Raw genomic sequence first — 16,924 nt, 5'->3', positions numbered from 1 at the left:
AGAGCAGTGGAGTCACAAAGTGAGGCTGTTTTCTCCACAGGCTCATCACCTGCACCATATAAATACATACAGACAGACACATAGACCTTGCAGGCATGTTTCCTGTTTGTTTCAGCTCGAGGAAATTAGGTAGCAGAGAATACAAAGAGGTCAGGGAAAGGACCTGCCTCAAATTACGGCTTGTGCAGCTGTCCTCAGAGCAAAGCAAAGCTGCACAAAGACTATGGAGAACAGGGAGTTTAGGCAAGTAGAAATTCTTCTTTCTGCTCTCTTTCCCCAGCATCTCTTTTCCCTTCCCTGTTTTCTCCTATTTGCCCCCTGATTTCTGTGTCCTTCTTCCACTCCTGTGACTTCAAAATATCTGTGGTAGCTCATCACCAACCTTGTCACTATTTCCTGTGCAACTGAGTAGAGATCACAGCCTGGGCAGAAACACTGAGCATTTTGCAGCATGGTCAAAGACTGTCTGAAATGAGTCTTTCACAGCCCTGATTCTCCTTACCCCACCCCCAGCAAGGTTCAGTTTAACACAGACCAAACATTTCCATGATATGCTCCCATGTAGAATCATAGAAACATTAATGTTGGAAAAGACCACTTAGACCATCTACTCCAACCATCAGCCCACCACCACCAGGCCCACTGACTGTGTCCCTCTGTGCCACATCTCCACATTGATTATAAGAGCTGTCAGTGAGTTTTTCTCCCAGCAATTGTCCAACAGGCATACATACTTCATAAAACTTCTTCTACAAAAGCATTTTCCTTTACATTATCCAAACTGATTATTTAATAGTAGCCTAAAATTTCTCCCATGAAGTGTAGACCCAAACTTAAGCATCTATCTCATTTGTCTCAAATAGACTCAGAGAAATCTGCTGAATCGCTGGTCTCCAGGGACATGGAATATCACTCCAAACACTTGAAAATGCTTCTAGAGAACAGTGGCTTGTATCCAGACCAATTACCTCTCTAATGCAAAATTTTCAGAGGATCACTTTCATTCAAAAGCCCACAACCCTCTCAAAAAATTAATTTTCAATTGCTCTTTACTAAAGGAATGTGAGAGTTCTTGACACAGCCATGTTAATGTGCTCTGTAAGTCCGTGTGGAATGGGAAAGGAGTATAAACAGATTATTTCATACAGTGCAGTTCTGTCTCTGACAGAGAGGAAATGAATCTGTTCAGTGACACTATTTAACCCTCAGAGGATCAAATATTAGCAGCCCAACTTAAATGACAGCATTGTTTTGCATGCTTTCTCCTCCCAACTAGAAGCTGAGGCAAGGGAATACGCACTCTTCTCAAGGAGAAACAACCTCTCTGAGTGTATTTTTCAAAAGTATTCCAGAACAACTGCATGTTTTTGCCTGAAACTAGCTAAGCATCATTATGCTACGGCCAGTTGTGCCCCTCATCTAAACTAAACTCCAGCTTAATCCCAAAGCTAAGGAGGAATGTTTAAGAATAATAACATATTCTCAAGCACATGTTTTACATATTTGTAAGAATCTTGGATGCATTAAGTTCTATTTCATAAAATAACAAAGGGGAAGTTTAGCAGGCCGTGATGAAGTGTGGCTCTTTAAATCAGCAGTCAGAAGTTTTGCTAGAAGAAATAAAATGTGCAGACATCAAGGTCAAGTACAATAGGTGCCATTTCTTGTACCAGATGTACAAGAGGTGCGAAACTGGTGCTCTCTGTTGACAAAACATCCCCCCTGTGGTATGGCTAAACTGATAAACCTTCCTGTACTACTGCTATAGCAGAGCCACCACCTCTTGAAGGAAATAAGTGCTGTTGATGAAAGTGCTATATTGCAAGTATCACTGTGTTTGTACAAGGAGTTTCTTCTGGCAGCAGTGAGGATTTTGCTTCTTCACATCCCCAGGAGACATAGGTGTGTTGGCAGTTTCCCATTGCTGGCAAAACATTGTAACAGAGACCTAGGAGGTCTCTGTCAGAGGCCTGAACAGAGCAGGACTATTGCTGAGCAATTACTGCCTTGAGTGTTTACATAGCCGTAAGAGTAGATTAGTCTTCAGAATGAAAACTGAGTAACTTCTATCTGTGGCACTGAAGTGAGCCAAATAACACTTTTCTAAACAATAACTACAAAAAAAAGATTGTAAGACTCTAATGTCAAAACAAACCGAAACAAACTGCAGTACAGGTGTTAAAGCTAAGCTCTAAAGAAGCAGCTGTGCGGTCAGCATCATGCTGCATAGAAAAATCTGCATCAGTCCAAAACAAAGCTGAATTTGTGGCAGTTCTTCTTCTTTCAAAAGCTTTTTGTTCTTTGTCCTTCAGAGAATGGAATGCAGTTCCTTCTTTCATCACTACCTTTCCCTCCAAGTCTGATGCAATTTTTAGCTACTGCTTTATGATGAGAATGTGTTTATGATTCTGCAAACATGCAGAAATATTTCCTCACATTTCCTCAACCCTCATGTCCCAGGAGGGAAATGATGGGATTCATCTGGCGAAGTGTGTGCTCCCATTAGCCATCAAAGGCTCTCTAGAGTGTCAGTTGGAAAGAAACAGGCACCATTCTCTCATTTAAAAATAGATGCCTATGGGATAAAGGCCCTTCAAAATTTTAGGGTATTTATAATATTTACTTGTGTGTATCTACATCAGGATGGGGTGAATTGTATCCTGAAAAAGCCTGTTTCCCTCCAGTTGACTTCAAAGGGAGCCTTGCCAGCTTCATCAGGTGTGGCTCTTTACACCTGTCTGTAGCAATGTGGGGATTGGCCTCTGTGATAGGATGAGAGGGAATGGCCTCAAGTTGCACCGGGAAAGTTTCAGTTTAGATATTAGGAACAATTTCTTCTCTGAAAGAGTGATGAATCACTGGCACAGGCTGCCCATGGAGGTGGTGGAGTCACTGTCCCTGGAGGCTTTCAAGAGCTGTGTGGATGTGGCACCGAGGGACGTGGGCAATGGGCATGGTGTGATGGGCTGCTGGTTGGACTAGTTGGTCTTAGAAGTCTTTTCCAAGCTTAATTATTTTGTAATTCTATGATTCTATCTAATAAGAGACCAGTCTCACTCCAAAATGTCCTCCTACCTCAGCTCCTTCTGTAACACTGCTGTACAGGTATGCACATTTAGTTCATGGTTTATGCTTCTATTACTCCAGTTGAGCATTCTTAACTGCACTTGACAGGAACCCCCCTGCAGGTTGGCCTACATGCAGAAGTTCAAGCTCTTCAGGCCCACCTCTGAAGCTGATGGGACTCTCTCTATACTTCCTTTAAGGCTACAGGTAATGCTACCCTTGGACAAGAATACAACTGCATGAGAAAGCCATGTTGCCGCCCACATGTCAGATAACTGCTGGTAACCAACCCTCCCTGCACAGCCAGCCATAGTGGTGGCTCACATAGTGGTGTAACTCAAGGTGTGTCTGACATGACAGTGGATCCTGTCGAACAGTTTGGTGCTGCTGCAGACAGAGCCCCATTCCCCTCCACCATGCCCCATTCCCAGTCCTACCTCTCTACCTCGTACTCCCTGTCACTGGGGCTCCTCCAGCACTGCTGGCAGCTACCTGAAGCTCACCCAGCATGATGAGGGATGCATTTTCTGGCACACTGGCTTCCTGGTCTGGCTCACCTCAGTGCCACAGGTGCATGGACAGGAGAGAGGGAAGGCATTGCTGAGACCAGAGGGAAGGGAAGGGGCTGAAACTCCAGGGAGAGCATTGGCACAAAGCCAGCAACTGGGATCTTTTTTTTTCTTTTTTTTTTTTAATTACTTGGATAGCCCAATTTCTCTTGTAGCTATGTAATAAAATCAATCTGAAACTTCTGACCAAAGTTGCCATAGAGGTCATTTGCCAACATTTGGTTCTCTGGCAGCCCTGAGGAAAAGAGCATATGGCCCCATGCTGCTTCCTGGGGGCTTTCTCTGTCTGTGCTCAGAGCAGAGAATGGTGGTCCCACAGCAGAGACTCACAAGGCTACCTTCTCTCTGGAAGGAAAAGGGATGAGGTGGATCCTGCCCCTCATCCCAGAAGCAGCCACTGTCCCCAGATCCCCCAGGCTGCTCTGATTTTCCTGTGCCACTTATTAATATTTACAATTACAAATGAAGTTGACCTGCTGAGTTTTTAATGAAGGCACATTTTTAAATACTGTAATCAAAGAACTTTCAATTGGATTAAGACTTCACTGTGCTACCAGTTTAATTACAGGAATTTGTAATCATAAATAAGGTTTTGCTTTACTCCTGCCTTTCAGACAGGCCACAGCAAGGTCTTCTCATTTGTTATCACTGAGTATTTGATCATAACTGTGGGTCAAACTCCAGTGGCCAGGATTTCTACGTGGCATCCCATGCAGTGTGAGTCAGCCTTGGACACACGCAGCTCCAGGGTGAGATGTCACCAGCCACACTCAGTCCATGTGACACGTATCAGCGATGCAAAGAATTCTTGAGGAGGAGGTGTTACTTGAAATAAACGATTGAGCTGAAGGGGGTACTGTTTGACAAACACTCCAAGTCAGCACAGACACTGCAAGAGGTTGTTCTGCTTCCCCTTGTCCGTCCCCAGCCTTGCTGTCTTTGCTAGCACCGTCACTTCTGGGTTAACATAGCAAAACAGAATCAAGAGACCGACGTGGTTGAAAGCAACCTTCCCCATTCTCCTTCCCCATCTCCTTCCTTTTCCCCTTCTCTTTCCCTTTCCTCTTCTCCTTCCCTCCCCTCTATGTGATAGCAGTGACACATTTGTCTGCTTAAATGCTGAGCAAGGTGAATCCTAAGGAGAAAGGTGAGAATGACTGCCAGCAGAAGTTTAGAGGTCGTTATTAAGTATGTGTCCTACAAAGAAAAAAAAAAGGTAAATGTTAATTATTTCTGCACTGTAGCTCCAGAAAAGGGCAATGCATTTAAAGAGCATTTGAGAATGTGGTCTATCTATCAGCTTCAAACCACCCCAGTTGGCAAGCCTCCTAATTTGGGGCAGGCCGAGATGTCATACAGCAAAGGAGGTCTGAGCAATAAGCAAAACACATTGGGACCTTAGTTTCAGTTCTGCTTTGTCTTGCAGCCCAGTCATTTTCTAGACTTTGAACTTGCCACAAGCACACACAGTGCTCAATTTAAGGACTGGCTGGTAGGCAGGATGTGCTGCAACTGCCAGAAGAGATTAATTGAAAGAGAAGTATAAATGAACACCAGTAGTTGTGTACACACACACACACAGTTATCAATTTAACTACTTCAATTTAGAAAAGATTGAAATAAATTGGCACAATCTTCTTTTTGGACAGACTAGAATCCACACGCCTTGGGCTTGTCAGGTACAAAGAGAGTGTTTGATCTGCACTACCACCAAGAAAAGGAAACTGCGGCTGTGACTATACGAGTTATAGACATAGCTGCAACATAATAGGCATAAAAATAGCCATGAGCTGCCCTTTTTTTTTGCAGAAATTACCTCCACATGCACTGTACTAAATTTAGTTGTAGCTGATGGCAATTTTATGGTAGCAAAGTAATTATTTTGTTTTACTATCAACAGTGTCAAGAGTTCACATTAAATGATTTCCCACAATGCAAAAAGAATTTAACAAGTGAAACTCTGTAGTCATTGAATTCTGACTATTACGTAATTCCTAAGATTTCATGGACATCTGTATTATGTGTTCTCAGCATACAGGCAAGAGACAGAAGCAGAAATTTGTTACTGTTTCAAAGAGAAAAACAAGCAAATAACCTGATGTAGATTGAAGCACAGAATCACGGAGTTATGGTTCGGGTTGAAAGGGACCTCACAGCCCATTCACCCCAACTCCAGCCGTGGGCAGAGCTGCCCCCCAGCAGCTCAGGCTGCCCAGGGCCCCATCCAACCTGGCCTTGAGCGCCTCCAGGGATGGGGCACCACAGCTTCTATGGGCAGCTGTGCCAGTGCCTCACTGCCCACTTGGGAAAGAATTTCTGCCTAACATCCGATAGTGTATGATAACACTAAAACTATTAATGTGGTACGTAATATATAATATATACTAATCATACCTTTTTCTGTTTTTGAAGGAGCTGGAGAGAGAGGCATGTGTCCATATGCTGGTGGAAGCATCCATCCTACTGCAGAGCCAGGCCCTTTGGCTGAAGCAGTGCAGAGATGGGTGTCATGGGAGCCATTCCTCTCAGCCTACAGCAGACCAGATGAACTTACTTCTCCATGTTTTTCACTCTCAGGTGTCCAAAAGGACATCACTCAGTGTTTTATTTGCTTAGTCAATTTGAGCAGAGATCAAACATTGATCTTTCCAAGAAGATAGAAAACCACGGCTTTGTCAAGTGTGACTAAATAGGAAGTTACGATGGCAACAGCTGCTCGGTCTGACCTCTCATATAAGTGCTGCCACAGGCATTCATGAACACATTTAGTAAAAAAGGGAAAAACAGTACTTGTTAAATTGATCTATCTGTGCTAGCTATTCCATATGAAAGTGCTGGCAGTCAGAGATTACCGCTCTTAATGCCACAGTGAGAGCCTCCATCCCCTGCAGTGTTGAACCCAAATCACAGACTTAATCTGGGAGTCCCTGAGGAAAAGTGGGGAAGTTCCAAGAACACAGACAGCTGGCGGAGGGCAAGTATCCACAGGCTGTGTGCTTCCCCAGTATTCAGTCCCAGCACTTGGGAAATGCTTGCAGGCAAACAGAAAAGCAGATATTTCATGGGGTTAGTTTATGTAACTTGGAGGATTCATGTGAATGTCACTGCTGACTTTTGCTTTCATTTTCAGGATTGCTGAATTTTATGCCTTCAAACTCTTCATTTTAAAGTCAATTTCATATCTTGCAACAGAAGATGGTTTCTATTGCTGTGTTTATAGCCAGTAAGAGACACCCCTGAGCTGCATAACGAACTGATAGAACATCCTATACACTGGTTTCCTTCTCACGAGACTTAGTTCCTCAGGCAACAAGCAAATACATCACTTGCTTGGGGAGGACTTTCACTTCCTTCTGATGTACACTACTTCAAGAATGATTAAACTTTGGGCTTATTTTGCAAAATGCATTTCTGCTTCACCTGGCAGCTCCCACTGGCTGCTGATGGGGCAGTGCATTGTGGCACCAGTGCTGGCTGAGCTGCAGGGCTGCGAGGATGCCTGTGCATGTCCCAGAGTGTGCAAGTGAGACACTTCTGCCTTCTCGCTGCTCAGAAGGACGTGGTGCGGGGCTTAGCACTACACTATTGGAGAGGCAAGCACAACTCAGTCTCTCCCTGCCGTCTCCCCAGGAACACACAGTGCATTGCAGCTTTGGGCATCACTGCTCCTCTTCTTGCCTAAAAATAGAGCTGGAATGGGACTGTTCGAGACACAGCCCTGTGGTAAACAAGGAAATTGAGCACACAGCCGCACAAAGCTTTGTTTATTTTTCTGTCAGGATATGTAAACTGTTAAAATATATTGACTGAAGTTTATTATTTTGGAGCCTATTCCCAACAAGTTTAAGAAAACCTTCTGCTGCTGGGCTGCTTCAGCACACTGCAGATCCCAAAGGCTACTTGCACGATTACAGGCTTTACTGCAGCAGGCATTTTGATTCATTTAGCACACAAGGTAAAAGTTGTGTAACTCTATGCCGACTAGTATAAACATTTATATTACGATTGCCTAAAATTGTCCATTACAACCTAATTTTCAATTGTCTATGGGGTGGGCAAACATTTGCCTGTTTTTAAGTCAGATTGAAAGTAGAAATCCATTTTCAAGGACAAAAAAAACCCACCCCAACAGCCCAGCCTTTAAAAAATACAGAAACAGTGCCAGAATAGCTAATGTTAAGCACATTCTTCTTTAAATTTATGTTGCTCAAGTGTTTCTATTTACAAATGGGCATCACCAACTGTGGGCTTATTTTATCTTTTGTTTTCTCTAAGGAAGCCCTTTCATGGATTGGACAGACTTGTAAGTCTTCAGTAACTCCTTTTTAGGCACACGGTGACTCAGAGCCATACAGAACATAGCATGCTGGACCTGTCACAAAGAGCTGAGACTCTCAGGTTGGATGGACGCTCAGCCTCACCTGGAGCACTGGTTGCAGGTTTGAGCACCACAACATAACAAGGACATAAAGCTATTCGAGAGTGTCCAAAGGAGGGTAACAAAGATGGGGAGGGATCTAGAAGAGAAGATGTATGAGGAGCAGCTAAGGCCCCTCGCTGTGCTCAGCGCAGAGCAGAGGAGCTGAGGGGAGGCCTGATGGCGGCTGCAGCTCCTCACAGGGAGCGGAGGGGCAGCGCTGAGCTCTGCTCTGTGTGACAGCGACAGGGCCCGAGGGAACGGCATGGAGCTGTGTCGGGGGAGGGCAGCTGGGGCTCAGGGAAAGGGTCTGCACCACAGGGCGGTGGGCATGGCTCCAAGTTCCAGAGTTCAGGGAGCATCTGCACAATGCTCTCAGACACGTGATGGGAGTTTTGGGTGGTCCTGTGTGGAGCATGAAGTTAGACTTAATCCTTGTGGGTTCCATCCAACTTGGGATGTGATATTTATGACACTTCTCCAGGCTTGTGTGGGCAAGTGCAGCCATTCTGACATTTCCAAACACTCGAGTATCTGAATTTGCAACCCAAACATTGCTGAAGCTCAGCTTGCAGCGTAGACATGCTTCCCCTAAGCCTGTAACTCTTGGGAGCTGAGATACTTTATTTTACCATCTGTGGTCTGTTGGTCACTCTTCTGCTGTTCCCCATGGCTCACCTGTGCTCTGTCAAGCCGAGGAAGTCTCCTGATATGGGAATAGATGGTCAGAAGAGCATGCAGAGGTTCTCAAGAGTGTATGGAAGCAAGAGTGTATGGAAGAAAGACTCCAGGAATCTCTTTTTTGTCACAAAATCATAACTCTTCACCACTATCGTGCCATTTCTCGCATCCCTGGCTGTTAAGAGGACTAACTGTCAGTGCTGGAAGCAGACCAAACACATCAACCAGCAAATCTGTAAGGTGGAAGCCATTAACTGGGCTGCCTTCCTTCTCTAACTCTAAAGTATCACAGGCAACCCAGAAAAGGCATAAAAAGAACAAAACCAAGAGCGTGGAGATGCGATCAGTGAGGATTCAATAGTGTTTACGTGGAAAGTTTGTAAAAAGCCATGTGACCTTTTAGACAAAGGCATCGTCTCTCTCACACAAGTATTTTTTATGGACCCTGCATCCCATGTCTTGCTGCCCTGCCTTTTTTCAGTAAGACTGACATCGCTGGCATGTCTTCCTCACCTCATATAAAATCCTTGACACCCTTGCCACCACTTCCCTTACAGATGCCTCCCGGTAGCCCAGACTCTTCCATTAAGGAGGGATTTATCCCCTGTGCCCCTTCATTGTCCTCGTGACTTCATCTTATTTCCCCAGCATTCCTGCTCTCTCCCCTCCCAGTCTGGGAGGATGACACACACATGTTTGTCATGCAGCAGGAATGTCAGTCAGCCTGTGAAGGTAGCCAGGAGGGCAAACTCGGCATTTTCTCCCCCGCAACCAACTGACCCTTCCCCTCACTGATTTGTCATGCCTTCTTCTGGCTCTGAAAAATCCCACTAGGATATCAGAGTGGCACCGCACACCAGTCTGTGATGCTTCTCAGAATTGCAGAGCCTTCTCAGAATTTTTTCTTTAGATCCAGGAAATGATCCATTGCTTAAAATTAAAGCCTTTCTGAGTACATCCAAACTGTGATATGGGCAGCTAACTTCACTGTACACTTTAAAACAAATCATGGTATAAAATGCATAATGTTTACAGATGTTTTCTTACTAAATTTATACCCATAGTTTTTGCATAGCTAATCTCAGAAACAAGAATGGGTATACTGAAGGCTGGAAACTGCACAAGGATGGAGAGAGTTTTTTTATTGTGTTAAGAACTGCATGAAAGAGAGGAAGCAATTAATGCACTGCCTTGGTAGGACAAGAACTTTGAAGGGACATATATGTGCTCAGTGCAACAGAAGAGAAAGTAAGAGTGCTGCAGATGACGTGCTCCTTGGCACGCAAAAGAGGAACAGAGACTTTGAGAAGATGCAACAAGGCAGGGAGAAGGAAACAAGGAGACAGCCAGACAGTCCCTGGAGCAGAGAAGCAGAGAGGAGCTAGGCTGGGAACTCAGAGAATCTCCCAAGCTGTCACCCTGGTCACAGCTTTGCCGTTCTTCTCCCTAGGGTGGACAGCAGGAAGCTGGGTTATGCTTCCACAACTTCTTGCTGCACATGTGTATGCTCAGGGGAGACTGCAGCTGGAATAGACATAGGACACACGGGACCACAAAGCATGGATAAATGGGGATTTTGCTCAGTTCAAACTATTGGGACAGAAAACAAGATACAGGCAGATGATGTGGTTAGATGCACTCCTGCCTGTATACCATAAGTGTGTTTTAAATGCTTCATTCCTAAAAATGTAACATTCCTAAAGCATGCTCTAACGCGGGAGTCAGAGCAGCCATTATTCTTTGTCCATTCAAACAGGCAGATCTTTTCAGCAGAGTCCCTCTTCAGCGACAGGGGCCAAGAGGACAAGAAAAACTAAAGGTGCAGAGCAGCTGGAGTGAAGAAAGCGAAACTAGAGAGAAAAGAGATCCTCCTGCCCAGTGAACCACATGTGGTGGACGCACAAGGCATGGGACAGGGGAGAGAAAGGGAGATAAAGTTATGATGAATGGCATAGGACATGCAATTGTGTCATTAAAGATCAGAGAATAAAAGCACAAGAGCAAAAAGAAGCCAGCAGAAGTGGAGAACTGGTGGGGGAGAACATGCAAAGAGAACTGTGTTATGGAAAACCTTACAATGGAAAGTGATGCTGGGGTTTACAGTACTACATGCATGCAAGACTGATATCCAGCTCCATGGCTTGCACCTGAATCCAGTGGTTGAAACATGCTTAGAAGTACAAACCTCATCTTCCAAGTTCTCCCAGGTAGTGATTACCTCTTCTGGGTAATAAAGAGGTTCAGAAGTTGTTACTGCTCACACTGAAGAATTTGGCACTGGCAGTAATTGTTATCGTGTGCTTTTACAATGGTCCCCATCACCAGCAGTACCTGAGGCACACAAGGAAGTTGACAGAGTCAGGGCAGCGAGGTGCACAGCTGCCTGCAGCATGTCATGGGCATGGCTAGCAGTCTGCAGCTCACTTCGGACAGCCTCTGCCAATACTCTGTTACAGACTGAAAAGAAAGCTTCCAGTACACTCATTTAATTTCCATTTACAAGAGATTATAATTTTAAAATATTTGTGAAGCGTTATCCAGAGCTATGCCAGATTTTTTTATACATCAAAAGCCTTCATAAAGTGCAGGGGGCTGCCTGGAAAAGCTAGGTTTTAGATTGCAAACAATGTGGTATCAGGGCAGTTTTTCACTGAGAGCTGTAGCATGTGTTCACATTTCTGTTACAAATCCTCATTCAGCTGCTGAAGGAGCTAAACCAATTCTGAGGTTCTTTTTGTTTCTTCACCCTCCCCACGAGAGACCAGAGGGCAGATATTCTTCCCACCTGAAGAGCAGCTACCTAGAATTTTTGACAAGTCCTTTGTAAACAGACAAAAGAAGATTAAAAACAAATAAACTTGTTGGAATTAAGAATAGTTGGTCCTTAATTTGTCACCCAATTTCTCACATATATTAAAGGCTGTTATTCTTGAAGGAAAGAGCCTCTTCATCAGCAAAAAATATTATATTTCTACTGCTTATTATAGAGAACATAAAATATCACTGATAAAACTGCTGCAACAAAACCAAATAGCAAATTTAAGTGCTCACCTACCAAAATTTAAAACACTCATTCATTTTATTTATAAGTGGATGAAAAGTAATTCCTCTAGAACTAAATCTACAGAGATCTTTTCCTGCTTTTGTGCAGTGTTCCCAGCTGGGGTCTGGTTTTGGATAGTAAATGTAATGGGCAGTATGATTTTAACTTAGAATCCAAACCTTTCTTCCCAAAATTTTAGCCAAAGAGAAGTCACAGCCACAGGCAATGGCAGAACAGAAGAATTGGAAAGGTCACCTGAGGAGCTCAGCTTCCTAAGGACTTTCAAACATCCAACCTACTTGCAGAATTACAAAATATATATATTAGTAAAGCACTAGGAAACAATCATTCTTAACCGTTAATACAAGCACTAATAAGCTTTTAGATTTCTGTTTTAAATATGATGGTTTTTTGCCAGAGTGTGTGTCCTAATTTTATCTTAGGACACAGTCACATAAATCAATATTTACTGCAACGATTCAGTACAACTCTAAATAAGACATATCTCTAGATCTATATGTTAATATTTTATTTTAATAGATGTAAATTCTAAGAATTGGGATGCAAGAAATACAACCCTGAAGTTGTCCACCCTCGTTTACAGACATTGGACAAAGGTCATTACCATAAATGAGCTCCTGTAAAGCAGCACCATCACCTTATTTTGATCACTCCCTTAAATCACATTAGATTAAAACGGTGTAGAAATCATTCAACACTTGTCACGTAATAATAAAAAATTGGAAAAAACCACCAACAGTATCCACAAGATACACTCCTTACACCATCGGCCATCCGTTATATAGGACAAGCTGGGCCTGAAATACACAGTGGATTGAGAACCCAGTAACAGTGCTGCTGCAGACCAAAGAGTCACTCTGGCATCTCTGTACGGCATTTCAGTTTCTGCAAACTTCTTGTAAGCCAAGCCATCTCCTCAGAGATAAGATAGAGAAATATGACCATACCAGTGACACAGTGTGTTCACAGCCTCAGTAATCTTCCCACAGGCTATATGGCATGGATGATCTTAGCTGTGAAAGTCTCAGAAACTTATATCTGAATTCTTAGCTCATGAGAAGGTATCTTCCTTGTCAACATGTGAACCCCTTATTATCCATTTTCCATTTCCTTTCCCTTTTCCTTTACTTTTTCCTTTTCCTTTTTTCCTTTTCCTTTCCTTTCCTTTATTTCCCAGTGTTACATTTTAAGCTAAGGATGAGAAGCAGCAGCACACACAACAGCCAATCTGGGGGGCAATTAATGAATCCAGCGTGTGATTTTCCTTATTTTACTATTGCTTGAATTTTATTTCACAGTCTGTTCTATGTACATTCATTCTTTTAGGATAGTTTAGATTATTGTTTATATTGAAAGGTATTCCTAATGTGGCATAAAACATCAACAGTGTTCATATTTTCCTAAATACTATGAATCTCCTTTCCAAACCAGACCCCCTCTAGTAGGACAGCTCCTTAGATCTTTTCAATGCAAATACAGTTCCCAGTCATGACCATCAAGGTTTGTTTGTCCTAACTCAGCACATAGAAGCAATGAGCATTTGTCTCCATGCTTTAGTGAGCAGTTTGTGCCACAAGCAGGGGACCTCATGGAATTTGATTTCCTGTTGGTCTGTGTCCTTGAGATCCTTGCTCCTGCTAAGATGACCTTGGGCACTTGGTTCTCTACTTGTCCCCTTCTATGGGCACTCTCAGGGAGTGCCAGCAGGGCAGAATGCCTGGAAGAGGCACGTGCCACTGGCCTGCCCTAAGGGAAGATCCTCTCCAGCGTAGCCACCTCCTTATCATGCCTCAATCAGCCATCATGTCTGTAGGTTCCCTCATGTGTGCCCATGTTTCTGTTCAAAATGCACAGAATTGGAAGAGCTTGCCTTGAAAATCTTGAGCAACATTTGTGTAAAGCTACATGGTGAATATATGCTGGCTGAGTCTGGCTTGGATGGAACTGGAGGGCTATGCAGGGCTACAGGGATGCAGATGTAAGAACCTGCTCCTGAAATAAGCTGTGCCTGAGCCATTCGCAGGTTTTGGCTTGGAAGGAGCTCATTGGTTCAATCCAAAAAGAGAATCCATCATAGAACCACCAAATATCCTGAGTTGGAAGGTACCCATTAAAATCATCGAGTCCAACTTCAGAGAGAACTAGCCATGAAAAATAGAGAACCCAGCTGTCTGCAAGTGCCCTTTCTCACAAAATAAAACATCTAAATGATAATTTTAATGACTCAGGATTTCCTTAATTTTAACATTTCCTATGTTAATGAGAACTGAGGACAATTTTCCCAAGTTTTGGACAAGTTATTCCTTTTCTCTGTGATTGTTTATTGTTCGGTTCCTTTTCAATACCTTTTATTTTGGGATTTTAAATTTTAAAACCTTAGAATGAAGTTTTGTCATCTGTAAGTTCATCACATTATGCTTCCATTAATAAAAAGGCAAACCCTGATGCATTTCCTTTTATGTTTTTGGAGCGAATCCTCAAGGATAGAAAGCCTTCTTGCTGGTTGCATTCACAGTATTTACCCTTTGCATTTGTCATTTATTACAAACTTTTTCCTCTGTCATCTCATTTCTTACTAGAAATGCACGCTTTAAATGTTAGATACTGGCAAAATTTCCTCAGGACTGCAGCTGGTGGAATTCTACTATCTTGGAGCCACATTCAGGATTTTTAAATCAGACACTTTTTCCTTTCACCCTTACACAGAAAAAGCACTTAAAAATAATGGGTGCTATTTTGAAAAGATTCTCAAGCACTATGTGAGGATTTCCTTTTGATTATACATGTCTGACCGTCATGTACCATTCTGCCTTGGATTCTATGGAGAAAAAAATTCAATAAGGACTCCTGTACAGGAGAAGATTTTACTCTGAAAGAAGTCTTCACAGAAATGTCCATCCCAGTCTTCAAACCAGTCCCACCAAGTATGGGATGGAAGCAAGCTCCTTATAGCCTACGTTATACCAATCTCGGCAGCATCTAATCAAAGAACATAAAACTCCACAGCTCTCATCCATCACAACTGCAGAGGAAATACCATCTCCAAAGGAATCACTGATGAGCCTGGATCCCACCCTCACATGACCAGGAATGTAATATTCTTCACGCAGTGCATAATAGCAATTAAAGAAAACAAAATAACCCTTGGGTCCCAGAAAGAATTCACAGAAAATAACACGGAGAAACACCTATGTGCCAGTCCTTCCATCTTAATCCTTCTGTCCTGATCCTCAGAAGAAATCTGAAGATGAGCCTGGGAACCATGGGCTCCCCATACTGCAGTACAGAGACTTAGCAGGGAGATATTTCTAATGTTTTATAATCTCTCTTCATCACAGTTAACCTCTCCCCTTTTTACACCAGATAAAATATGAGAGTGAATATTAGCAATCAGAAATTTAGATGGCCTTTCATGAGCGCATGTAAAAAGGATGAAAAAGGATGAAAAAGTCAACAACATATTTCCTTTTCTCTGCTATGGTTATTTAATATAATGTGTATAATATACAGTCTCCAAATGTGTTCCAATCTGTCTTCAAGAGAGTTACAGCAGAAATCCTCAATTTCTCAGCTGCAGTTTTTGTCATTAAGTTGGAGATTATACACTTAGAACACAATATTCTTTCCAGAAATAAAGTTTAAGAGAACTTCCTCCTCCCCAATTTGCAATGGATTTGAGTTAATTAGGTAATTCTCCCAGATAATAAGATTTAATGTGACTTAAAATACTTGATTCTGAGTTTTACCAATGAGAACAAATAGTTTTGAAGGATGGCCTTTGATCCACCATTAAAAGTAAGTGAATAAAAAAGTGTCAACCACATGTTGGGGGTGGGACAGGAAGTAAAATTTTGATGATTTTTTCAAATATATGAGATTGAGTTGTGTCTTACATTCTAATTCTTGTAAGCTCTATCAGCATTCAAATTTAGCAGCCTTAAGGCAACTCCAAGATGTTACACCTGAAAATGTTCATATCACAACAAGCCCCATGTTTCCTGGGTCCAGTCTACATTTAGTACATTTATTAAAAAATAAAAACAAAACTAAAGAATAAATTTATGTGTAGCTCCAATAACAACTTGGACCCCAAATGTTCAAAGTACACATAAACAAGAGTCATTTTGTAATTTCTACTCTCTGAAGGAAAGAATTAAGCTTTTGAAGCAGTAAAACAAGGAATAATGCTTGATTGATGGCAAGGAGTAGCCATCATCAGGTGCAGGACAGGTACTCAGTGGGAGGATCAGCCATTTCCAGAACAGCAGACCAATCTTCAAATCATATAAATGCCCACGAGCGCTAAATGAAGGGCATAAACCTGTCTGTATCAAACAGCTGTTTGCTATTAGGATGAACACTCTCAAGTACTGCGTAGGTAATATTTGGAAAGTGTGACCCATTGTTTAGGATAAGCTAAAGAGACCGTACTCTGGAAATAATTGTTTCTGCTCAGACTCTCAATATCACATCTATTTTCTCAGCCTATCTTTCTCTCCCAATAGCTGCAGTGGCACCTCATTTATGTCTGGTACAACAGATAAGTGGTTGTCATCAGCCCCACAATATGAATTACTCATTATATCTGCTCTCAGAATACTTCAGAAGCTCAGGACAGTGTGTTTCTCTTTCTCTGGACTGAGCAGTTTGTAATACACTTGCTGTCTGCTTGCTGACTAAGGGAAATGTCAATTCCAGGCTTCCTCCAGCCCTGACCACAGGCGCTGGCTTGCTAGCATGCTCCTTGTTCAGCTTGCTTACTACTACAGAACTCAGTTCTGTCTACACATCCTACTTTCTGAGAACCCAAATTTCATACTACCAAATAACTGCATCCTGCAAGCTATGTTTACACTCTTGCCACTGTAGTGGAGGGTAATGGAGTGAGGTGGGTCATGCTCAGGGGATGTCCACCTTCCCCCATGTGTGAACTATTGGTCAACATGTTAAGAGCCTAATTTTTCCTTTGAAGTAGAGAGGCTTATGAATGGTTTAGACTATTACATAGGGTTTAGATCTGAACTAAACAGCAATCAGCTGCAGTCTTTCGGCCACGTGTTTTTGATACTACTAACATTCCTTGAAGTAAAGTTCAAGAAAAACTTTGAAGTCTGCCATTGCTCAGTG

At 42.7% G+C, this 16,924-nt stretch overlaps 1 long non-coding RNA gene across 1 annotated transcript in view; it reads left to right on the top strand.

Moving 5' to 3' along the window:
• Positions 1 to 7,709, top strand: part of LOC149919964 (uncharacterized) — a 34,529-nt gene extending 26,820 nt beyond the window's left edge. Inside the window, exons 6-7 of the long non-coding RNA XR_016459643.1 lie at positions 3,175 to 3,273; positions 6,048 to 7,709. This is a non-coding gene — a long non-coding RNA (uncharacterized LOC149919964). The remainder of the gene's footprint in view (positions 1 to 3,174; positions 3,274 to 6,047) is intronic.
• The last annotated feature ends 9,215 nt before the right edge of the window (positions 7,710 to 16,924 follow it).

Source organism: Phasianus colchicus, chromosome 1 (assembly GCF_987193195.1).
Source record: "Phasianus colchicus chromosome 1, bPhaCol1.hap1.1, whole genome shotgun sequence".
NCBI lineage: Eukaryota > Metazoa > Chordata > Aves > Galliformes > Phasianidae > Phasianus > Phasianus colchicus.
The sequence above is the reverse complement of the archived record's forward strand: the minus strand, read 5'-3'. Positions and strand labels throughout refer to the sequence as shown.